Here is a 27,072-nt window from a genome sequence, read left to right on the forward strand (position 1 = left end):
ACAAAAATCGTAAGAATTTTTCGAGCCTATGTCAATTTAAATCAATGTACGGAATTGATGCAGAATGGCATTTTTTTGCTACATCACATGGCAAAGGTCATGGCAAAAGGTTTATTGGAGGAACAATAAAGCGCATGGCCACAAGAGCAAGTTTAGCCAAAGAACGTGAGCATCCAATTAAAACTGCGAAAGAACTTTTTGATTGGGCAAATCGTAGAAAAGAAAAAGATTTAACCAAATTATCATTTTGTTTTACTACTACTGAAGAGTACGAAATAAAGGCTTCAGAGCTCAGCGAGCAATTTAATAACGCGAAAACGATCCAAGGAACCCAAAAATTTCACTGTTTCATTCCATTGTCGGAAAATAAAATTAAAGCAAAACTATACTCAAACTGTGCTGATAATAATTCAAAAGTGTTCGATATTTTAAAAATTTGAATAAAAATAAATAAAAATAAGTATTAATAAACTGTTTTCATGATATCATAACCCATACCAAAATTCAAACCCAAAACTCTTAGAGTTTCTATAACAACATTATTGTAACTGCCACATTTAATTTAATACTTAGGATAATATTAATTCATTTTTATTTATTTATACATATAATATTTATACATATAATATACATAATATCGATGAATACATAAATATGGAATATCATACAAACAACTTGTTTAACTCACGCAAGGCCCTTAACAATAAAAATCAGCATCAAATTGCGATTCTTGAAAAAAAAAATACACGGAAATTTTTTTTTGTTTACTATATGTGAAAATTGTGAAATGTTTGAAATGTTTATTAGTTTACCATCACCAAATTTTTATGGTAGATAGCTAATATAATGGACCGTTTTCCCTAAAAAAATTACGTTCGAAAAAAGATAGGGTTTTGAGATATTTGAGTTTTTGTGACAAAAATGATATTTTTAAAGGCAAAAAAAATTTTTTTTTTGCTGTGCACATTTTCTTAAGAATCACCATTTAGTTGTCTAACTTTGCTAAAAAAATCATAACAATCGAACATTCCGTTTTTGCTGTGCAGCTTTTTAAATATTTTTGAACCATTTTCACATACACCCTTTTGAAAAGTTAGTCGTGACTCAATATGAAGATTTGATATCGAAAAATGACGATTTAGATGAAATTGAAAAACTGTGCAAAGTTTCAACTCAATAGAAAATCATGAATTAAAAATTTTCTTAAATTTTGATGCTGTTGCTTGGAATCGCTCAATTCAAATTCTTAACTTAACTTGAGCTCCCATTTGGAGGTACCTAAAGTCATTATATAAATCACACCGTCGGCACTACCGTGCGACGGGTAGCATGGGAACAGCTTGCCCTGGGAACAACCATAAAGCGATGACTCTGTAAAACGACACTTCCAAAACGAAGTGCATAAGCATTGCAAAAGGCATCGACTTGATGAGTCGCTGGATTATGGAGTCTAGAATTATATACGGCATGCCGCAAGGAATGCGATTTTATGGAATTGAACTAGGGTCGGTGACATACGTGATACGCATGCTACAATGTTCCAGAAACATTTTCATGCACTGAAGTGCTTAGGTGAATAAAATTCGATGCCCCACGGTACAAATTCAATCGAACGATTTTGAACGCAACGAAACATCGACTAGATCGCATTTTGGGTTGAAACTCCTTTCTGTGAATTTATTCAATTGTAATTCCTGGTTACTTCGACGATGGCTGACTCTACTGGTATCCAGTGTTCACAGGTTGTGAATCACAGCTTTATTCTAAACCTCCGTCATTTGTGGGGTGCAAAACCAGCAAAAACTCACACAGTCAAACTCAAACCTGCTAACATATCAAAATACGGGCTGAATAACTTGTCGCATGTTAAGCTATCACTACTCTCTTCATCATAAAGTAAGTCTGCCTGATATCCTAGTCGAAATCTAATCAGTTTGATAGATGCACCTGGATTGATTAGACAAATATATGTGTAACCGTTCGCAAATCGTCTGAGGGAATTAATTAAACTTTGGTGGCTTTAGCACCACTCTCGCGTACGAGAGACCACCAGTCTGTTGACTTGCCCGACTATTTTTGGAGACAATTCCTCAGGGGAAATCCTCGAACGGTTGCTGGCTGAATGTTCAAAATCACCCGCTGAATCCTGGAAAACCACATTAAATCCCTTGCCCTGGTTACCCTTGAAATCACTTAAGCTCGCTCAACAATAAATGCAAAACCAATAGAGAAATAGAACTTCTATTATAGAAGTCTGAGGTGCAATCTACCAACGGAATAACGGAAACGTAAAAGAGAACAGCAGGTTCTCACGGAACTGCCGAAACAAAATCAATTGACTCTCAGAGCTTCAAATTCAACAAATTTATTAATACGACTTCATTCGGGTTGGACGGGATTTTGTACTAGCTAGGGGGAAACTAATTCATGGCCATGATTATACAAGTTTCCACGTACCTGCGCAGGATTTTTGGTAGCGATGACGGGTTCCGGCGGGTGCCGAAGACGGAGGGCTTTCCGGCAGAGTGCCGCAGACGATGTTTTCCGGCGGTGTGCCGAAGACGAAGGTTCTTCCGGCGTTGCTGGCGACGCAGTTATCGCGATGGCGTCGTAGTACCGGCGACTTGCCAGTGGGCGTTCAATGCTCCACACGATGGCGGCGTGAGCTTGGGTGAAAATGGCCGAACTAAAGGTGCGGAGGGAGTGGCGGCTGGACGGAAAGCTTCCGATTTTAACTTCCCGAGAGCGTCCGGAATAACCGTTCCCTAGAACTAGTAGCCCACTTTCCCTTACGACCCGGCTTCACGTACCTTTTTGATTCACCGGGCGAGGACTAAAAGAAAGCTACTAATTCTCGGTTCGGGTTAGGTTCAGCGTACGATAATTGGTGACGTACGGGAACCGCGCTCTCGACACCTGACCACCAGGGGGGTGTAACGTAATGGTGGTCTTTTCAACAGTTTTTGGCGACTGTCGGGTGAATTTCGCTCGACTATCTCACGAACTGCACTCCCCTCCGTTTAACTACCCCGAAAGGCGGGCCTTAGCGGACACGCAAGCTCAATTTTGGTCGCACCGCGATCCACAGCAAAATGGATGGAACCCCAATTCGACTCCGCTGGTCGTCACAAAATTCCAGCCCGTACAAAACAAGCGCCTATGCGCTGGAAGTCCAACGCGAATGGCGAATGTTAATCAAAAACTAATTGAAATCTATTTACACGAATTACCTTTTTTTTCCAAATAATTCCTCCGGCAAGTGGAGTAAAATCGCGTAATCGTCAGGCGCACTGACGAAAATAAGCTGGATCTGGAAGACATCAAAAGATTTCTTTTACATCACTTCACTTTCTTTAAAACCACTGTTCTCAGCTTTCTACCTTCGACAGACTTTGAAGGTGCACACGTTTCACTTTGAAAGTATTATTCACAAACTCGGTACTGAAAAACCGCGATACTTCTACTCCTCTAGTGCGAGCGAAAATGAACGAGCTTAAGGGTTCTATCCTTCAGGAAACCTTGAAGGACAATTGCTTATTCTTTAGCGATAGCAGTTTGGCGCCTTCCTAGATTTAAGCAAATGGTTGGCTCTATACTTTCAGGAGCCATTGCTGCACTCACTGAAGCAGTATACCACTTCGCTCAGCCGAGACGCAAACCGCACGAAACATTTCATTATCCCAAGACAGTCAAGTAGTCAGGCAAAGACTGGTTGTATTTTGGTCTCGCTTTGGACTTTGAATCGTCAAGCCGACTTAACGAGTTCTAGCATTATTTTGCTTAAAAAGATAAAAACGTCCAAAGCTAAATTAATTCAAATGAAATAAAATATATACAGAAAAGAACAAAAATAATTAATTTACAATAATTAAGCTTTATTTCAATCTAAATATTATTCTCTTTAATTTAATTACAATAATAAAACTAATTTCAAAATTTATTTACAATTGATTTTGCTTAAAAAGATAAAAATGTCTAAAGCTTTTGAATTTCTTTTAAATTTAATTCAAAATATCCGTCGAACGTTACATATGTCATAATGGTAAATTGTGGTCTACGGGCTTTATAAAAAATTCAAACCCACAGTCTAAACATAACAATGATCTTGATTTTTCAAATTTTGATGTTAACTAATTTGGTATAATGTTTGCCCACGAATCTAATCGCAATTAAAAAATTGTACTGCTTTCGTGATATTTAAATTTAAATTTTAAACTCTGAATAAAATTTACTAAAGCTATTTCAGCTAACAAACACAGTAAAATCTAGAGCTGACCCGCAAACTAAACTGTGTGACGAAAAACAAAACTCACCTTCGATAGACAGACCATTAATGATCGAACACCCCTAAGCGGAGAGCACATTTGGAAGCAGCGAGTCACGCCGTGCATCGGAACGGATTCATCCGATAGATACAATGCTGCACGATTCGTCCGTCTCTGCGACCATTGGTCCTCCCGCACCCCATCATCGTTGTTGGTGGGTAATTGAAGCCGGATACTAAAAAGTGACCTCGTGCAGATGGCCTCAAAGTTCCCCGGGTGAGTATCGATCGAAGAGCAGCACAGGGCAGTAAGCAATCGATCTAATCGATTTGTACTGACGGCAAGTAACGCTCGTGTCCTCTGCTGTATCGGCAATTCGATTGAGATTGAGAGCGTGACACGCGGTACCTTTCCAAGCTGGAACCGTTCGCTTGTGGAATGGATGGAGAGCAGCTCGTCGCGGACTTGACGATGTATAAAGAATTGATCGGATCACATGAGTAATGAAGGTAATTTATTTTAATCAGTAGGCATAAACAAACAGCAAGTGCCTTCATTGTGTCATCGGTGGAGACGTCGATTCACGGAGTGGGATTTTGAACTGGAATGGAATCACACAGCCCCTGAACAGCCAACAGCGCAGCGATGCGGTTGTGAATGCTCCAGTATTGATCGAGTGAACCATATATGGAGCATACCGAAATCGATGCTAACGAAGGCTGGCAGTGTTGAAATATGTGCCTAATTCTCTTGTAAATCAGGAGAGGACTTACTTTGGATGTTAATAAATCTCAGATAGTTGGAATGAAGCTCATTATTCCGCTGGAATTCGACCAACATATCAGAGCGACTTTTACCGATTCACTGGAAAGTACCACTTCTTTATGAGACTAATCGATGTGTTTTCACGTTTATGTTACTACTTGTTGGTCGAGCAACCTTATTATAGTATCGACATCGTTTTAAACCTTCAAGGAATTTGACACTAAAAAGTACACAATTTTTGTGTATTGTTCTTTAACATTGAAATCTTCAATTTTAGTTTCATGGAGCTTAGCAATACTTCGGATACCTACAGCCAAGATACCTTTGAACCTGGTGATTTATTTATCGCACTCTGCGTTCGACTCTACATATTTCACGCGAAGATGATTCGAAAGTATACAATTTTATCCTTTCCTGTCGCATTTTCGTTTCCTGGAAATGTTCGATCTACAACAATATCCTCCGTAACTGTTCGCAGCAACTACTTCTGCTCCTTGATCACATAACGCTACACATGAAACCGCAATCAATATGGAAGATACGCTCCAGATGGAACAACCGACATTTATCTTCCAGAGTCACACGAACCTACATTTAAATTAAGCTTTCTTCTCAATTACCTCCCGAGCATGAGGCTGCCACTTCGCCCCTCGGCCAGATTTTCTTCCATCATGCATCGTCCATCGTTTGATCGGGCAAGGACCAGTGGCCATCTGCGGATGTGGAGAGGCCTGCCATCCTTATAATTATAAATGATTTATTTAACATACACATCCAGCGGACAGTACGCGACCCGGTCGTTCAACCGAGGAAAAAGTCAGTCGCGGATCGCGAGGGCAAACGAAAAACTCGAGCATTTAAATTTCATCCTGCTCCTCTCGGTATAATTTGGACCTCGAAACCGATGGGTTACGGTGTTGAGTCATTGCCGCTCGTCTTCGGCGGCGATACCTCGGTTTCATACCGTGGCAATTCCATCCAGATCATCGGACCCGTTGCTGGTGGTCTCACGCAATAAAACGGCTAAGTATAATATTTAAATTCGACAAAAATTGCACCGAGGGCGCCTTCTGGAAGGACCCCGGCTGGTGGGGAACGGGAGAGAGCTGCCGATGGGTGGATTCATGACCCGTGAAACCTGGTCCTTCTCCTTGCTGTGCACTGACCTAAAGTGACCAAGTGGGAAATTAATAGGCGATGCTCCATATGCCGATGGATGACCGCAAAGGAGGTGCGGTTTTTGCTTTTTCTCGATGGTTTGAGGTGCAGTGACGGTAGTGAACTGCAATTTTGTGGCCAGACACATCATTCGCACAAAAAAAGTCGATCAAAAAATTTCATTACCCAAATTACACGCTTCATCGAACACGTTTAAAACAAAGATGAATGCTGATTTTCCGCACTCAAAATTCCCTCTCGTGCAGGGAGGCCAGATGTGACGACCAGTTATTGCAAAGTGAACTTTTAGCAGTTTATGGTCAAATATAGGCCTCAAATAAAAGCGTCTGGAATCCCTTAGAAGAGCTTCAAGGTAATTAATGAATTCGGAACAGGAATTATTTCAATACATCGGACAGTGCTTGAAAAATTGCCTGGCATCACCGTTCGCATATAAACGGCACAGCATCTGGACGACGCTGTAAGGCAGACTTACGCGCTTTCGGTTGCATCAAAGCGGATCTCCTCCAGTTGGGGCAGGAAGCAAGGCGCAGTTTGATAAAACCAGAGCACTTTTTTATGCGCAGCGAAGCCTTAAAAACCGGACACCAACAGGCAATAAAAATCTGAACGAAGTGAAAACGCGTCGTTTAATTTGATGCTGATACACCTCAGCGCTTCTTGGTGGCTCTGATGGGCCGTTGCCGTCAAAACAATCATGAAAGCGTTTCAAAAACTCGTCAGTACCCTACGTCGATCGGTTCTGGGTGCGGGTTTGGGCGCACAATCGTGTTCGACCACGACTCCTTTTTCGAAGTAATGTTTTTCATTCGATTGGATATCCAGTTTGGTTTTTTTGCCTGGTGGTAATTGTGGACCTTTATTGCCAAAAATAAAATATTTATCCTTTAATTTAAAATCAATTTTAGATTTTGATCTCACGTTTTTATACAAACAAAACATTTCATTGCGCTGCGGGATACGGTTGATGTGCCGGAATTGCCGATCAGTTAAATAAAAATGGAAGCTTGGTATAGGGGCCTTCCTTAGTCATATGGTAAGATGCGCGGCTACAAATCCAATGCTGAAGGTGACTGGGTTCGATTCCCGGTCCGGTCTAGGGAATTTTCGGGTTGAAAATTTTCTCGGCTTCTCTGGGCAAAAAAAAGAACACCATACCAGTAGTTATTAGATTTTCTAACAATTCTGTATAAGAACCTACTAAATCCTGTATGTATGGGCGTTTGTGAAATTGTTAGATTCTAACAATCGCCGGTTGTGTGCGTGTTAGTCATTTTATACGCCGGTAACTTGGCTTCGAAACCTCTCAGTTGATGACTGTGTAAGTGCTTGCTTGATGGCGGCAATGTCCCAGTGGAGGTTTAATACCAATAATTGAAGAAGAATAAGAAATGGAAGAAGTTTGTGACAATCGTAAGGTAGGTAGTATGAGGAGTCAAGAGATCACTTAAACTATCAGTACACTGTTTGTTTATGTGTTATGTCGATTTCTAATCAGTCACATGACAAATATTTGTCATTATAACAAGCATTAACTGCGGACTTTATCTTCATAGCATAGATGAATATTGAGAAATTTATCTTATTCGAATAGAAATTGGCAGCAGCGAAACAATTATTACGAGTTCAATATAATGTCTACGATAACTCAATAACAAATTTAATTCACCGGACTGAAATGACTGAATATCAGGAACTTCTGGTAGTCTGTAGGAATAATAATGCACTATTTGTTCCATACTTATTTACTTGTGTGTTCTGGAGTTTGGATCAAGTGGTAAACCATGTTAACTGCGCTCGATAGCTATCTGAAATCAACCAGCCTAGCCCATACAAGTCAATAGAGCCCACGAGTAAGATTTGCAACTCTAGGATCTCCAATGTGTTCTGGAGTTTGGATCAATTGATCTACCAGGTTAAATACGTTTGATAGCTGTTTGAAATCGATAATTTCCATAAAAGTCCGTTATGCCCATGTGTATGATTTGCAGCTTAGATATACCCAAACCATATGTTCTAGGTTCTCCAAACTGTTCTAAAGTTTGAATAAATTTGTCTACCAGATTAACCAGATCATAACGGAGGAATTCAGAAGGATTTTCAGGGTCAATTCTGTAGGAACTTTCTGCAGAATTCCAGAAAAAAAATCTGGATAAATTCGGCAAGAAACTTATTGAAGTATTCCAGGAGGAAGTTTAGGAATAATTAAAAAAAAAACTTTTGGAGGAATTCCTGGAGGAACTTCCGGAGTGATTCCTGGAGGAACTTCCGGAGGAATTCCTGGAGGAACTTTTGGAGGAATCCCTGAAGGAACTTCCTGAGGAACTTTCGGAGGAATTCCTGCAGAAATTTCCGGATGTCTTCCTAGAGGAACTTTCGGAGGAATTAACGGATGAAATCCTGAAGAAACTTCCGGAGGAATTCCTGGAGGAATTTCTGGAGGAACTTCAGGAGGAATTCCTGGAGGAACTTCCAAAGGAATTCCTGGAGGAACTTTCGGACGAATTCCTGGATGAACTTCCGCAGGAATTCCTGGAGGAACTTCGGAAGGATTTCCTGGAGGAATTTCCGGACGACTTCCTGAAGGAACTTTCGGAGGAATCCCTGGAGGAATCAACGGAGGTAATACTGGAGACATTTCCGGAGGAATTCCTGGAAAAGCTTCCGGAAGAATTCCTGGAGGAACTTCAGGAGGAATTCCTAAGGAATTTCTGGAGGAACATCCGGAGGAATTGCTGAAGGAACATCCGGAGGAATTGCTGATGGAACTTCCGGAGGAATTGCTGAAGGAACTTCCGGAGGAATTGCTGAAGGAACTTCCGGAGGAATTGCTGAAGGAACTTCCGGAGGAATTCCTGGAGGACTTTCCGGAGGAATTCCTGGAGGAACATCGGGAGGAATTCCTGGAAGAACTTCGGGAGGAATTCTTGGAGGAACTTTCGGAGGAATTCCAGAAGAATCTGGAGGAAATTCCAAAGGAATTCCTGGAGGCCTTTCCGGAGATATTTTTGGAGGAACTTCTGGAGGTATTCCTAAAGGAACTTCCAGAAGAATTCCTAAAGGAGCTTCAGGAAGAACTGGAGGAGCTTTCGAAGGAATATAAGGAGGAATTCCTAGAGTAACTCAGTTTTCGGAGCGGCTTTCATCCGTAAATAATAGGGTTGACAATTTTATTTCATCGTCGACGTTTCGATCTTGGTATCGGATATAATCACCGATACTCTGGCTGCAAAAGACCCTCTATAGTGTGTGACAAAATTAGTGTCGAACAGTATTCGAAGTGAGCTATATTTTGTCAAATGAGGCCAGAAACAATTTCCACTTATCAAGTGACAAAACTCGGTACGAATATAGCGGTAATTAACAAATTGACTACCATCGAGCCGTGGAGAAGATCCCATCCCCGGGTCGAAACGTCGGTGATGAAATAAAATTGTCAACGCCATTATTCACGACTAAAAAGCCACTCCGAAAATTGAACTAAAAAATTAACAGTTGAAATTCATCCACCTCCTGGAGTTAATTTCGGAAGAATTCCTGAATGAATTTCCGGAGGAATTCTTGGAATTACTCCCGGAGGAGTTCGTGGAGGGCTTTCCGGAGGTATTCTTGAAGGAACTTTCAGATGAACTCGTAGAGCGACTTCCAGAGGAATTCTAGGAAAATCTTCCGCTGGAATTTCGAGAAGAATTCTCGGAAAAACTTCCGTAGGAATTCCTGGAGGAACTTGGGACCAATTGATCCAAACTTCAGAACAGTTGAAAACCTGCTGTCAGATTTGCATCGAGCGCAGTTGACCTGGTAGACCAATTGATTCAAAGTCCACAATAGTTTTGAGAACCGAGAATATCTGGTTTGAGAAAAACTGAGTGGAATATCAAACGCATGGGCTCTACGGACTTGTATGGCCATGACTGGTTGATCTCAGATAGCTATCGAGTGCAGTTGACCTGGTAGACCAATTGATCCAAACTCCAGAACAGTTTGGAAAACATAGAACATCTGGTTAGGATATAACTGAAGTAGTATGGTGAAACTAGATGAGATGGGTAAGACATCCGTAAAAGAATTGTGAAAATCGGTCAGAAGACGGCTGAGAACCAGCTGTTTGAAAATTTAGTTCTCATGATTTTCTGATCACGGTATTCGGCGTGTTAAATGAACACTAAGCTGCGAGGCGGCTCTGTCCCAGTGTGGGGACGTAATGCCAATTAGAAGAAGATGAAGTAGAAGGAGGCAACGTACTCTCCAATAGTCGAGATCTGTCCTGGCCATGTCCTTGCGAATGCCGAGGAAGGGGAAAGATTGTTAGTTAGACACCTACTTAAAGAAAGATGCAGAGAACTCTACAATCGTTCGATAACTGTATCTCGATTCAAAGCATTGGTAAATGCATCTTTTGAATTTATTTTCCTACATTACACCAAAACACAATGCCAAACATCCTATTGTACTTTATTGTTGACATTAAATTGGTATTAGTTAGGTTTACATTAAAATGATAATTTTGTGTTTATTATCAAACGATTTTCAAATTTGAAAAGTTCGCCGGTTACAACTCGCCTACTTCTTACACCTGAGAAGCTATCAAATGATAGTTCCAATAATTATCGTATGAGAATGATTCAGCAATACCCTAGCTGATAGTGTACCAATGCAACCATTACCGACGCAAACTGGAACGGAGACTAAGCACCCGCCAGTATAAGTCAGTTTAAAAAGCTGGGCTGTCAACGGAGTTTGGTGGTCATCCTACACGGAAGAAAAAAAGTACCCAAAATTGAGTATTTTTAAACTTACTTTTGAGTTATTTTTTCTCTTCTCTTTCATCCACTCTTCCTTTTGTTGTCAAAAACAAAAGAGCCAAACAATCCAATGACGCCAGTTCAATACGGGAAGCCAATTTTGAGTTTCATTACCTGAGGTCGAAATTGAGTGAATTAAACTTACATTTGGGTAAATAAATTTTCCGTTGGGTACTTTTTTAACATGGGAGTAAAGGCAAACTACTTCGACCCTACTTACTCAATTTTGGCTTCCCGTACGGATGTTCGAGGTTGGGTGAATTAAACTCACTATTGGGTAGTTTATTTCTTCCGTGTATGGAGGATGTCAGAGTAGACGCGACAAAGAAGTTTGACATTTCGACATTGTTGTTTCAAAAGGGCGAAAGTCGCAAACGTAAACATTAACTTCTTCTGATGATTTCAGGCAGTATTTTCCACTCCCGTTCGATAGAATGCGAGGAGCGCCACCAGTTCCAAGTGGTTGTAAGCTGGGAGCGGTCCTAGTTGTTGAGGAATTTGCAGGAAAAGGCATTGTTTACGATTGCGACATTGGCCCTTATGAAACAACCGTGTCGAATTTTATTGATATTAATTACTATTCCGTCTGTCGGACTTTACGATTACTCCGACAGACACCCATTCGAGCTAATGACTGTTCGACCTAATGGCTGATCGCCTCAATGACCAAGCATCGATCAAAAAGGCTTGCGTACTTGCGAAATGGAAAGTCGTCGAGTTAACGATTGTGAACACTCCACATTGCTGGACAAAGATGACCGAATCAAAATCGTCAGCCATAATTCGTTCTGCAGGACCTTCACGAACAGTGATTCGTACAGTACATTTTTGCTGCTATTATCATGTCACATTGCTTGAACCGGACAGAATGTTGCACAACATTCTCTTGTGACAATTATAGCACAGACAAACAGACGTAACACTTCCCATTTCAACATCGTTCACGTGTTCAACGGTTGATTTGAAATACATCTGTGCTACGCGATTGTGCCAAGAGAGGCGCTAGTGTTCAATCGCTTTGACATTTGATTAGTGTATATGCTGCTGAATGTTTTCTGTGTTGATGACGATGATGATGATGATTGATATAGATGTATGCGTTAGGAGCAAACGTCAAATGGGAAATAATCATGGCCGACTCTGTTTCTCGCGATTCTGATAACAGATGGCAGTAGTGTTTTCTGAAAAGCGAATGACGATATTTTTTCGAACAGTTTGTATGAAGAGTTACGTCTGTTTGTCTGTGATTATAGTGTTGTAGACACATGCCATTCATGGCAATGAATGTATTACCCGCGAGTCGTTCGTATCATGTGACAATATTCGTGCCGCCTGTGAATGTATCGCTATCTATTATGATGGTAGTGCAAAATGAATGTTCTGAGCAGTCATAAAAGCTATGATGCTTATAGAAAAAGTAAATTAATAAACAATTTGTTTCGTTTGACTGCATTGGCTGCACACTTATTATGTAAATGGTTATGGCGGGCGGGGTAAGAACAAAAATAATTTATAATGAAACAATTTTTCATAGGGGAGGGGGTTCAAAGCCCGGAGAATTCGCTTTCGTACTGAGTGTATCTTCATTTTATATCCCGAGTAAGATTTCTCAAAACAATAAATCGTCAAACGATGAGACACTTTTTATATATTTCTAAGCTATTTCTGCTCTGAAAAAAGAACGTGTTTACAGACTTAAAAATCATTTAAATAATTTAATATTTCAACTATTCGAGCCAGATTTATTTTTAACCTGTTTTTGATTATCTAATCTAAGTAAAAAATGATATTTCTAGATAGGGGGAATGACGGCTTTGGCAGGTTTTGTTCTATTAGGGGCGGGGGGGGGGGTTATGACTGATTATGCTCAAATTTGGCAATATTGTGGCTAAATTTGAAACAAAACCTGCCAAAGCCGTCTTTTCCCCCATATTAAAAAAAAGCACTAAAAATCAATATAATAACAAAAAAATAGGCTCGTACGTATAATTGTGTGATAAGTAATTTTATTTTCTAGGTTGAACCACATTTTTTATTTCAAAATTTTGATTTTTATTGTTGAAAACCCAGGTTGGGGAAACTGGGGTAATATGCACCCTCGGGGCAAAACCATTTCTAATACATTTTCGGCAGTTTTTCCAGAGTATTTACAACAGCGCATGTAGTTCGGATCTCGAACTAGCGATCCAGTAGTAAACATTAATGAAAATATTCCTGGAACATAGCGGAATATGCCAAAAAGTCGTTTTGCACCGGGGGTGCATATTACCCCAGTTACCCCTAATGCCACTAGCGGTGATGATGCCTTTGTCCAAAAAATCGATGTATTCCAACTATAATTGCCTACCTTAAGGCGTTTACCGACGCCTGCTTTATACATAGATAAATGATTGAAACGTTTGATGATCAAAGTTACCCTAAATTGAAGAGTCAAAAAACTCCATAAAAAAAATTAAAACCAGTTTAAAATTATCAAATAATCAAGAACAATTGCCTAATACGTTATATGTACATGTAGCAGTACTCGTTTTAAAAATATGAGAAAAGCCACTTACGGAGGAAATATGTACAAAACATTTAAAAAATTATCAATGTTCCCCCGGATCACGGCACTATAGATCGTGGTAACGGAATGATTGATAGAAGCATAATTCGTAACCTGATTGCAGTTCACTTCATTGCACATATACTGAAGTCGTAGTCAACGCTAGATGTTAGCTTAGAATTTTTAATGTGAGAACGAACGTCGTCAGCACAAACAGCATACTTCTTGAAAAAATATCAGCATAAACACAAGGACACATGTTATGGTCATATTGCTTGGAATTTTTTTCAAATGGTCCTAATTGATTTTGAAAAAGACGCACGCCGAAAAAAGCTAATAAATCAATATCGATAATCCGTGAACGTGAATTTTAAAATAAACTTAAGAAACGGTTCAACGAAATCGATTTCTAGTGGTTTTTACTCGCGTATAAATTTTGCGTAAACCGTTCATCTTTCTTAAATCTTACACTTGCTGTGTATATGCAAATCGTGTTTTCATAATATTGTAATTATTGTTCATTTCGGGTGGCCGGAAAATAGGAAATTAAACTTATAAATCCCAAAATCCGCGAAAAGAAAGCACAAAAAGCGAGCTCAGCTATATTAACTGTAGTATTTTCAAATATTTAGCTCCATTGGTGATGCATTCATCACCTTCAAAATTATATTCCATTAGTTTCATTTGTGACACATATTATGTCGCATAGAAAAATGTCACGGTAGCTCATGACTTTTTTTTCTGTCATGCTACAATAATTTGTGTTACATGACCATCACACATGCAACTCGTGACCATCAACAGATTTACAGTTCAAGACAGTACATTTTAATCCACTGTTCACGAATCAGTTCGGCAGATGGCCTTGCAGAATCTGGCAGAGATGTGGAATATCGTGCTGCCGTCTACGACATCATATGTTTCCCCATTCAAGCTGTATCCACGAGTAGTCGAAATTAAAGGCAACCAATTGACGGACCATTACTTATGATATTGCCAGTAACGTTGTACAAACCAATGGGAGGTATTGATATTTTAATTTCTACTGATGAAGGCTTTCAATTAACCTTAATAACCGGCTTGGTGGTCATATGGCTACCACTTCTGCCTCATACGCAGGAGGTCATGGGTTCAATCCCAGGCCTGTTCCATTCCTCCTACTTTGTATCTTTCTATATATTTCTCATGTTCTAGCAATCGCTAGAACTGGAAATGGGCTTTCATACCGTTTCCATCTTCTATCCTAAACCAACAACTTGACTAGTTCTAACAGGTAACTGTTAGAATTCGAAATGAGTGAAAAAAGCTCGTTTCGGCATCCAATTAGAATACACCACCCTTTCATTACTATCACATTGGCAACCCGTTAACCAAGACGCGAACCTCTCTCTGCCATAGAACCTAACCCCCAGATTCCAACAAAATTCCGCATGAACTCGTGACGAGTGCAGAGATGTTCTCGGCTTGCAGTGGGCGAGTGATTACATCAACAATTTCTTCCTATCCCCGATGACCGTGAGGACGTTGCCAGCGCCGTTATCAACCATTTAGAATACTAGAGCTCTCGGACTGTGCACATTGAGGTTGGAGTGTAAATCCCATGCTTCCATCCATTGGCTCCCTGTGCAATTGCGATTGTTCTGGTCAATCTACTACAATCTACAAGATATGTAACGCGGAGCGAATCTACATCTCGAAGACTATTAATGGATGTTGGGAGGAAGGGTCATTTGGCCTAAACCCATTCGGCCAAAAACCATTTGGCCGAATGCCACTAGGTCGAACAAACCATTCGGCCGAAACCCATCTGATCGAAAGTAATTTGGCCAAATGGGTCGTTTAACCGAATGGGTCATTTGGCGAAAGGGTCATTTGGACGAAAGGGTCATTAGGCCGAACGGGTCATTAGGCCGAAAGGGTCGTTCGGCCGAAAGGGTCGTTTGGCCGAAAGGGTCATTTGGCCGAAAGGGTCGTTTGGTCGAATGAGTCATTTGGTCGAAATGGTAATCTGGCCGAAATGGTTATTAGACCGAAAGGGTCATTAGGCCGAAAGGGTCATTCGGCCGAATAGGACATTGGCCGAATAGGACATTGGCCGAATAGGACATTTGGTCGAATAGAAGATTTGGCCGAATAGGCCGAAAAATGCAAAGTGAGAAGTGAGATATCTCTCTTCTCATTCCTAATTTCTCACTTTTCTAATGAACTATTCGGCTAAATTACTTATTCAGCCAAATGTCACATTCGGCCGAACGACCTTTTCGGCCTTATAAAAAAGTGAACATTAAAAGATGGTGTCGAGGGATAATACAAAATAGGTATAAAACATTTAAACAAGCATAGTCATTCTCTTCGTCTGTTTATGTCTGCGAAGAACGATGAAAATCTTCGGCGTAACATGCTCCGTGTGGCGTGAAAATCGAAGAGTAGTGCGCCTCTGTTGAAGACACGCTGTAGGCCACAAATAGCTCCATGCATGCCATAATTTGTACGACGGCAGGGCAGCCTCAAAATATGGCTGTTACGGAGCATGCGTGGTTGGACGTTCAGGTCTATTTGTTCCTACATAGCTCCACAGCCGATTAGTCCCTGCAGGGTATCGGCGATCATAATGGTTTTATCGACATCTCTCCTTGAGCGAAGTAGTTCCAAGTTGATCAACTGACATCGGCTTTCGCAACTCGGTAGGCGAAACGGATCCAGCCAAGGTAGCTTACGAAGCGCGAATCGAAGAAAACGGCGTTGAACAGATTTGATTCTCTCAGCACCGTTGTTGTAATACGGACTCCAGACAACAGAACAGTACTCTAAAGTCGAGCGCACCAGGGACCAATAGAGAGCTTTTAAACAGTATATGTTGGTGAAATTCTTCGCAACTCTGAAGATGAATCCCACAGTTCTGGATGCTTTGTCGACGATTAATAAGATGTGTTGCTTGAATACTAGTTGCGAGTCTAGGATCACGCCGAGGTCCTTCACATGGCTCACTCGCTCTATTTCTGTACCAAGAAGGCCAGAATTTGCAAACGATGGGCTGTTTTTTTTTCGTGAAAACGTTACAACAGAACACTTGGCCGGGTTTACCACCATTCGGTTTAGAGAGCACCAATCCACGAAGCGATCTAGTTGACTTTGTAAGAGCTGACAATCGGCGATACTGTGTATTTCCAAAAAGATTTCAAGGTCATCTGCGTAAAACAACCGAGGACATTTGATAACGAGGTGTACATCGTTGAAAAAGATCAGGAAGATCAGTGATCCTAGATGACTGCCTTGTGGTATACCGGATGGTGCATGCAAACTTTTAGAGGTGCCATCCCCAATAGCTACGGTCAGATAGCGGTCAGAAAGATATGAATGAAACCAGTTCAGCAGACTGCCGCTGAATCCGAATCGGTCCAGTTTTGCAATGGCTAATGAGTGATTAATCTTATCGGAAGCTGCAGAGAGGTCGGTATAAATCAGTGGTGCGAATTATCAATCTCAGTGACTGAAATTTGTTGGATATTGATACCATTTCCTCTTCACACTCACTTCCTAGCAGTGAAAACTGAAAATGGTTAGCAGCAACAATCAAAGATAAAGTAAACAAAAGACCTCTCTTCTCATTGCACATGCAGCCCGCACTGACAGTCTATTCAGTTCACTCGCTGCTGTGTGAATGCGACGGCCCTATATAAATGCATGGGTGAATACTATCACTTGAAAGACAATGACAGGAAATTTGTGCCGCATGATCATCAGCTTCAGCCCGCTGTTGGCAAACCGAGTTTGCTAAGCTACTCCTGCTTTGTCGTTCTGACTGAAAAGCACCGTCATAGGCAAAGAGGAGCAGAGAAAAATACAAAACAAAAGAATCACACTCAGCAGGCATTGTTGATAAATTGCACCACTGGTATAAATAACATACGTTTGAGCCAGCTCTGTTAGACTGTTTGTGAAGTAGAACGTGAGGCACAGTAAATTGGTGGAAGTTGAGCGACCGACAGTAAATCCGTGCTGATCATCACTACAGTGTGAAAGCAGTAGTTTCATAATGACGAATTCGAACAGCTTCGAGACGGCACACAATGACGTAATCCCCCGATAGTTGTTCACATCGCGTTTGTCTCCCTTTTTGTGGACTGGAAACATTAGTGCAAACTTCTAGCAGGAGGGGAAAATACCATTGATGATCGAAGATCTGAACAAGAAAAGAAGTGGAACGAGCAAACTCTCGATATGCCTTTTGATGAAGACGGCCGGTACGCCGTCGAGTCCGGGATTATTTGACGATTTTAACTGATTTGCGGCTCTCAGGATCATGTCATAATCGATGTTGATTGCACTCAAAGACTGGTTGTTTAGGAGAACGTTCCCTGCTGCGATGGAGACTTGGCTGTCACTCATCCTTCCGTCACTGAAAACGCTCGCGAATTTGTCGGCCAATAGGCGGCAAACTTCCTGAGTAGTTAGGGCGATTTCACCATTCAAATTCATTGGCGATGAAAGCCCGGATTCCTTGCGCTGTTCGTTGACGTAGTTCCAGAAGGATTTTGGTTTAGATTTGAATTTGAGCTCAAGATCTCGTTGGTACCGTGTAAATTTTAAAAGCTGCTCTCTTAGTGGACTTCATTTTTCGTAGTTCAGTCGAGAACCATGGAGGGTGCGATCCTTTCTGTGATCTCTTTGGCACGTGTCGGTTAATTACATACGCCAAGATATGCGAGAAAATTAGAGTGGAGCGGAGGGTTATCCTTGCTACGCTGTAGCTATCAAGGAGTCCAGCGACACCAGTATGATATTGCGAGCGTTCAGGGTCTGGATACAGAAAGCCACTATGCGAAGGTATCCACCGAATGCCAGGCATGTTGAAGTCGCCCAAGATGCAAATCTCGTCAATCGGAGATGCTGTTTCTAATATAGTAAAGACGGACTGACAGTGAGCGTCAATAAGGTGATTATCTTCAACTAGATCCAGGGCGATGTACAGCGCGCACAAAAACTGTTTACGGTTACCCAATTTCAAGGATATCCACATTTGTTCTAGACAGGCCCAAGAAGCGTTTTCAATAGTCGTCGCTTTCAGGCCGAAATGAACTGCTACCATAACTCTACCCCCGATTGACTTCCGGTTGTTGAACGGATTTCTATCGCAGCGGAAAACCTCATAATCAGATCTGAACACCTGACAGGAAAGCTTTCGTGAGTTCAACCACGTCTCTGTCAGGACGATAACATCGAAGCAAAAATCTGAGACAGCTAAGCGATAATCATCGAGAGTTCATTCCTCCGACGTTTTGGTAGTAGATGCTGATGTGTGCTGTCGCATTAACGGGGGCGTCGCCAACGTTTTTGGAAGTCGAGGGAACAGCGAGTTTCAAGGTGCTACTAGAACACGGAAGTTGATCAGGCAGAGAACTGATGCTAGCAGAGTCATACTTGCCTGAGAGTGGTGTTTGGCGGACCCCTACACCAGACTCAAACCCAGTGCCAGAACGACTCTGAAGACAAGAAGCATTGCGGTGAGATCCGGAGGGACTTAGCACGACTTGGTTGTGCGGTTCGGGGTCCCCATGAGGCGGCAGGCAATGCGTTCTGGTAATGGCGACCAGTTTTCAGGAGGCTTGGGCGAAGATGCAAACGATGCATGGTACGCAAAGCGCGAAAAAACTTGATAATTGCCTCTGATAGGGGTTCGGAAAACCTCATACTCCAACTCAGACGCAGGACCGGGACGGCTGCAGGTCAGTGGCAGCGGAGGCACGACTGCGCTAAGAGGCATAGGGGCTTCCTTACGGCTTGCGGAAGATGTGCGTCCCGGTTTCAGTTCGATACAGTTACGGATGTAGATGACGACTGATTTGTTGATTGGCGTTTACTGGAAGCGACGATTACATCAGGGACAGAAATACTTGCCTACAGGAACTACAGGAACAGTAGCAATTCCAAATGAAGGAGAGGGAATGCTACCGGTTCCGATCATCATTGAAGGCTGCTTGTTCGGAATATTGTCATCAACCACACTAAACAATCTTCGGCTTCTGTTTACAGTAGGATGGATGCTAGCGCACATGGATGTCTTGGAAGTGCACGAGCTCGAGTTGATCAGTTTCGCAAAATTTGTCCGGATCTCAGTTTTCAGTTCTTCTAAAATCTCGGATTTCAGATTCAGCATGATATCACTGTGCGAGTTTAGTGCATCTCCTTGTCCGACCTCATAGGCGGCCCGGGCGGTATTACGGAAGCGCATTTCCTTCCTCAAATTTGAGCATGAAGGGCATAACCAGCAGACTAACGGATTTTTCATGATTTCTTCAAACGCATCGGCCTTGACTCCGCAGCAGCGGGGATGGAAAATAGCCTTACAAAAACCTTGGCAATCGACCTGGAATTTATCGATTTCACTAGCACATGAACAGCACACGAGAGACATTTTACTGCTTCGGTATTTTCAACAGTTACGCTTGAAAAAAGCTAATTTTCTTTCTTCCGTGTAGATGCTCTGGGGAAAAGATATTTTAGTTACTAGATAAAGATTGTCGCTGTCCGGAATATCTTTTGCTGGCGAGGATGGGGGAGCTAAATGTCAAAGAAGGAAAATCCATACGATTTGACAGGTATCTACCACACATGTTTCGGACAGCAGAACAAAGGGAACCGAAGCGACAATCTTTATCTAGTAACTAAAATATCTTTTCTCTGGGGTAAACAAACGCACACGATGACGATGAGACGGTACGGTTGCAAGTAAAGTGCGGCTAGAGTACAAAGAAGGGAAAACACGACTGACACCACAGGACCGATGTAATTTCAGGGCCGATGTAATCCGTGGCAATTTTCTCAACTTTTCCACTAACTACGCGAATACTTTCAACACAACAAACAGTGCAATACAAAAGTGTGCAAGATGGGTAAATCTCAGTACGACGAAGTGAACTTAACAGGGTAAAACCGACGAAATTAAGCCGTCAGCGACGAACACACAACTATGCTACCACGATGATAATAACACTATCATGTCTTAATGGCAGAGTATCCGTACCTTCGTGGTTTACCAAAAAAGGATTACGGGAAAGTTAAACCGGAAAGGCTGAATGGCCTTTACAATCTGAAACGCACAATCATTATGGATCATATGAATAAAATAATGGATCATATGATCAAGGTTATGGATCATGTTACCATAATTATAGATCATCATGACGTTAACATTGCGCAAATATATTTTTTTATTACACAAAATTTTTATTACACAAAATACACAAAAAACACAAATCGCGTTTTAAATTTATATGCAGGTAAGTATGGGAAAACGTACTTTTTCGCATTTTTGCTCTTAGCGGCTTCAATTTATCATCAATCACGTGACTCAATACGTTAGCATATAGTCTGAAAGATGCCGAAAGACTTTGGCGAAGAAGGTATGTAGCTGGAAGGTCTACAAAAAATGTTATTACGTTTCGAAAATTGATTGTTTAAACCATATGCAAAAAATCAATGTTTCTGCCAGCACTACCGGACAACCTATGATTATCGAAAGGCAAAACCCATCTTCCTTCTTGCCGGTTTTTTTCTTTGTGATATGATTCCGGATAGCTCCCATCAGCTCTATAAGATCAATTATTTTGAAATAACACTCAGTTAAATTATTGGTCTACGTAGTTCGGCAGTGCTGGCAGAATAAATCATTTTTTTGCAAATGATTTGAACACTCAATCTTCGAAGCGTTATAACTTTTTTCGTGGACGTTCCAGCAACGTGCCTTCTTCGGCATCCTTTGGGTTATACTTAAACGCAATGTGCCATTTGATTTACGATGAACTGAAACCTCTAGGAGTAGAAATGCAAAAATATACGTTCTCCCATACTAATTTCCATACAAACTTCAAACTAGACCTGTGCGCCGAAGTGTTTGAGAACGGCGGCGGCGTAAGGCCATTTTTACACCGGCGGTGGCGGCGTCACGCCGTAAGCAATAATTGGCGGCGGCGTGAATCGGCGTGAAGAACTTTGAGCATACCGTCGTCGGGGGTGACAATGGGTTAAATGGGGGTAAGAATGGGTCACTGTTTCAACTACTTAGAATGCTTGTAGAATGGAGTGAATGTATTTGAGGCCAAGAAGACTAAAACATAAGAGACCTTTTTGAAAGATTTTGGTCTACGACCTCCTAACAAATTTCTAACAAAAATTTTTGCAGTAATTCCTCTAAGAATTTATTCGGTAACTCTAAAAAGTTATTTTTGGTATTTTTCGAAATGTTTCTCTGAAATTTATTTGGAACTTTCTCCAGGAATTCTTTCCGAATTTCCTATAGGAACTCCTTCGGACATTCCTCCGGAAATTCCTTTTGCAACACTTCCATAAATTCCTGCAGAATGTAGATCTTATAAAATTTTCTTTAAGAATTCTTTAGGGAATATCTTCTGAAATTATTTTGGGAAATCTTCGGAAATTTCGTTTATGAATTCCTAAAGCTCAAAAAGGATTGCGAATCTATTTACTAGTCTGTTGGATTACACTGTTGGAATTCTCTGTATCCCGCGGGCTTCGCGTAAATGTCTCTGCTTACGGGTCTGCCACTTCCGATTTCGCCCTTCATATAGCAGTGCATTGAAAGCTGAATGGTGATTAAATTTGACTGTACTATTTGGTGGAACCGTATGCAGACCAAGACTCAAGCCAGGATGGCGGATAACTGCATAAATACATAGGTAACTGTACCAGATTTGGTCATGTTCCTGATTTGCCCAATTTCTCCCATAACTCCGAAAATGAAACAGCTTTTCAGGGATTTTTCAGGGTTGGCCAATTTAGGCACTAAGGTGGTTAAAACCGGTACACTTGCCCTACATACAAAATTTCTTCGAAAATTATTTTAACAATTTCACTGGAACTTTTCCAGGTATTCCATAAGATATTCCATTTCCTCGGAAATTCATCTAGTAATTCCTTCGGAATTTCCTCCGCCATTTCCTTCCAAAATTCTAGGACGAATTTTCAGATATCAGATATAATTTCTTCCTAAAGGAATTACCGATATTCTTAAATTTCTTAAATAATTTCTTTGAACATTCCTCCAAGAATTTCTTCGGAATTTTCTTCAGGGATTCCGTAAGAAAATCCTCCAGAAATTACTAAGGAGATAGATCCAGAAATTCCTCAAGACTCTAAGAATTTTCTTTATATGTTCCTGCAGAACTTCCTCCAGGACTTCCTTCGTAAATTATTTCAAGAAAACCAAGAAAATTTATATGGGAATTGTTTATCCAAATAAGGTATTTTATTAGTCTGTTGGATTACACTATTGAAAGGAGATTATCTCTATCCCGCGGGCTTCGCGTAAGTGTCTCTGCTCTGCCTTGGAAATTCATCTAGTAGTTCCTTCGGAACTTTCTCCGTAATTTCCTTTCTAAATTCTAAGACGCATTTTATAATATCTCGAATTGCTAGAACCATTTCCAAAGGCACTCCTAAAGAAATTATCGACATTTTTAAATTTCTTGAATAATTTCTTTGCTCATACTTCCAAGAATTCCTTCAAAATTTTCTCCAGGGATTCCTTCAGAAAATCCTCCTGAAATACGGGGATAAATCCAGAAAGTCCTAAAGACTAAGAATTTTCTTCATGTATTTCTTCAGAACTTCCTCCAGGACCTACTTCGGAAATTATTTCAGGAAGACCAAGAAATTTCTTTGAAACTTTTTTATCAATATAAATCAAAACCAGTTTTTTTAGAACATTTCTGGCAATTAAGTACAAGGAGGAGTGAAGGAAATGTTCAATTTGGTGGGACACATGCCCCATCGTGCTGTAGCTTTTGCATTCGTATATCACAAAGCTATCACAATGATACTCCATGCACAGGGAAGTTTGGAAAAATTCTACCAGACTGGGAATCCAAATCCAACATTCATAGTGTTGACTTGTGGCCACGAATATAAGCACTAGACCAATTAAGATATGTAAAATTCAAACCTTCAAAAAGATGATGAACCACCCAATGCGACCAGAATGAGGTTATTCCACATGAAGTTACATATGAGATTAGAAGTTCATCGCTACGCTCGTTGATTTGTAGGTCTGTAGCCAAGAAGATGACCTTAGATGACCTAACATTTAACATGCCAATGCGGGTAAAAGTGACAGAGATAGTAAACAAATCTGCTAAAGTTATAATAGCTATTTAATTAATGCCTGATAGGTTGCCTTGGTTTTGCAGATGCAAAAGCACTGCATATTGTGATTTTTGTGTTGGCCAATCATCGGCGTGAAATACGAAATTCGGCGGCGTGGAGGCATCCGGCGTATGGTGCGCCGCCGACACCTTGACCGGCGTCGGCATATGCCAAAAAATGTCGGCGGCGGCGGCGCGCAGGTCTACTTCAAACGCGATGCGGAAAGCGAGGAAGGAACTAATCGGTCCCAAATTCAGCACAGTTATTCAGGACCCAGAATGGCTTCGAAAAACCATTGATTTGAAAAAATGAACGTGAAGCCCCACTCTATTATGTACGTTCAATGCAAAATAGCAGGAATGGTATTGTTTTCCTTGGTAATGTCTAATGGAATATCTTGTCCTAGTAGGGGGAAAGACAGCTTTGGCAGGTTTTGTTCTATTATTGTCAGGGGGGTTTTTGTCGACCAAATTTTATGAAATTTGGCCACAATATTCTTTGACATGCAAAGGCTTATGGCAAAGGCAAATGTTTAGGCCAAATTTGACCATAGTCAGTCATAAAAAAACCCCTGCCAATAATAAAACAAAACCTGCCGAAGCCGTCATTCCCCCTACATATTGGAGTCGAAAGTTGCAAAACTAGATTAAAAACCCGCTTTCATACAACAGGTTGAACTCCCAAAAAATCTTAAAAATTAAAAACAACGTTTTCCACCGTTCATGCCTCGATTGTCTGATGGGAATCAGAATTCCTTCCTTTATTACAACGAAAGGCTACCTGATGTCTGTTGCCAATCAGAATTGAATGGTAAAGTAAGTTAATCTTTGACCCAGAACGTCATAAAGTTGCCCTAACGGCTACCTTTCAAAATGCAACTCACCACTTCCTCGATATCCATCCGAAGCGGGCTGGTTGACGCTGGCCGGGCAGCACAGTTTACGTTCTCTCAACGTCCAATTCAACTTTCAACTTTTCACCACTTTCGCCCGTTGCCGCGCTTATGATACTAATTAACTGAATCGGAATCGGTGAATCGATTTATCGTAGGTATCCATTGAAACCGAGCGCTTAAATTCAATCTTGTGCGAATTTAAATCTGCTGAGCAACACAATCTCCCGATCTCGGAGCGGCTCGATGTTGCAGTACCTCACTGCACCTCAACCGATTGGTGACAAATGCATTTACCGCCGATGTTGAATTGGATTGCATTGGATATGTTTGTATCGTGGTGTCGTCGGCAGGCTTGAAGTTCACCGGTGCAATATTGTTACCAGTTTTATTAGTGTCAACAATTATCACCCGTCACGATAATATCGAACTTGGTAAGCCAGAGCGAAATCGGGCAATCCCATAAAGTGCATCACCGGCAGCAAAATTTAATGGAATGTGATTTTGAACCTTCTGCGGTCCTAAGATCGTGTTTTACAAGGACCGATGGGTGCGTGTTTCATTCGCGTATCAATTAGGCTCGATGCTGTTTGGAGCCCATGGGTTTCGGTTAATTAACGATTGAGCATCACCTGGAGCTGGAGATTGCATCAGTCGATAAACGGAAAGTGTGTGGGCAGCTATCTCATCAGGTTATGGTGCGAGTTGAAGAATTTGATTTTTAGGGCATTTTGACCAACCCATAAATTGTTTTTGTCATTGTAAAACGCAATAGCACAAAATTACAGCAATATGGTTTGAAATTAAAATGTTTTTTAATTCCGAACAATGATTGGAATTGGGTTGTTTAGCAAAGAAAAATATGAGGTTTTTTATAGTTTAACATAAAGAGCATGCTTTGCTGATCTCCAACATATTTTTATTTTGTTTGTAAACCTTTTATTTACATTTTTATACAGGTAACAATAAGCCATTTCAATCGATAGAATGACACTAAGATTCATAGAATGACAGTTGGCCCATGCAGCATAAGAACAAATTTTTAGTCCCATATAAATTTAAAATGCAAATTAAAAATAGTTCCGGATTTCCAAAAATTCTGAAAAATTGGGGTTAGGCTTAGTTTTTTATGCAGATTCAGAATATGTAAAAACATATATACCCCTAAACAACCCAATTGACTTTATTATTTTTGCTTTATAAATTCTTTTAATGTGCACGTACCACACTCTGAGATGTTTCAATCCGGTGGCTGATGACACTTTCCCACCGCCCAAATAGTGCCCCACTTAGCGAAACACCCTGCACGATTACCAGGTTATGGCAGCTGAGGGCTGAACTGGTTATGTAAATTTCCGATAAATTGATTTTCACACAATGCACCTATTCGAGATGTCACCACACAGCCACCAGCAAGTAGCTCTCTAAATAAAGACAACAACGTACATATGAAGCCACTTGGTGCTACCCGCGTTGTGCTGCGAGGGCATCCCAATAATGGTGATCACCGGACATGTTGTTTACGCTATGGACAAGACTTGCGGTTGGCCGACGGTTTATTGCTTACATCGCGTTATCATTTGAGGGGAGCAATTACGTAGGGAAATTAAAAAGGTTCATGTTTTGTCACCAGAGGCCCGCAAATCGCTTGGGCAGCAGTTGGATGGAAGGAAACGACAATTATGATGGTCTTGTTGATGTTTATCAAAACACAGTCGATTGTTTTTATGCTATTGCAGAACAGTGTTGATATAGATGGCAAAAAATGGATTAATATCCAATAAATTGTCCGTAACTCTGTATACGGTCAATAAAAATATGGCGCCCAGCCCGTTGTTGGGGGCATAGAGTGCGATCCTCTCGTTTAATAAACAATGTGCACTCGCTTGATTGTGGATATACAACAGTAAAGCACATGTGAGATTGGACAAATGAAGCATCCGAAAGATATTCAATTTGCAAAAAAGAGCCTACCGCGGTGGAGGTTGGTACTCGGATTCTGATGGCTTTTCCGCAAACGTGACCTTTAAGCGGTCTTGTTGTATAGGGGTTATCACGCCTATTTAGAGAGTAGGAGGTTGAGGGTTCGAGTCCCTCCAAAACACGTGGATTCTTTTTCGCAAGTTTCATATCAATTTGTCCATTTCAAAATATGTGCTGTGCATATGTACATCCAAGATATTTAACAAAAAAATGGTTTTCGTACGGCCGAGTTGCCGAATAAAATGCAATTAAGCATGACAGATGTTGATTCAAATATTGTTCAGTGGAGTAAATATAATTATATAAAATATAATAGATCTCATCGTTTTGGTATGCCTTAACGTTAATTTAGTTGAAGGGGACGGACTTACGGGGATTTGCATTTGGGATCAGGAAATTTCAGCTTCTCATCCGGGTTTTTGGCGTCAGGGACGATGCGGCGTGTCGTCGTGCTCGAGTAATGGTTCAACTGGGAGC

Source organism: Armigeres subalbatus, chromosome 3 (assembly GCF_024139115.2).
Source record: "Armigeres subalbatus isolate Guangzhou_Male chromosome 3, GZ_Asu_2, whole genome shotgun sequence".
NCBI lineage: Eukaryota > Metazoa > Arthropoda > Insecta > Diptera > Culicidae > Armigeres > Armigeres subalbatus.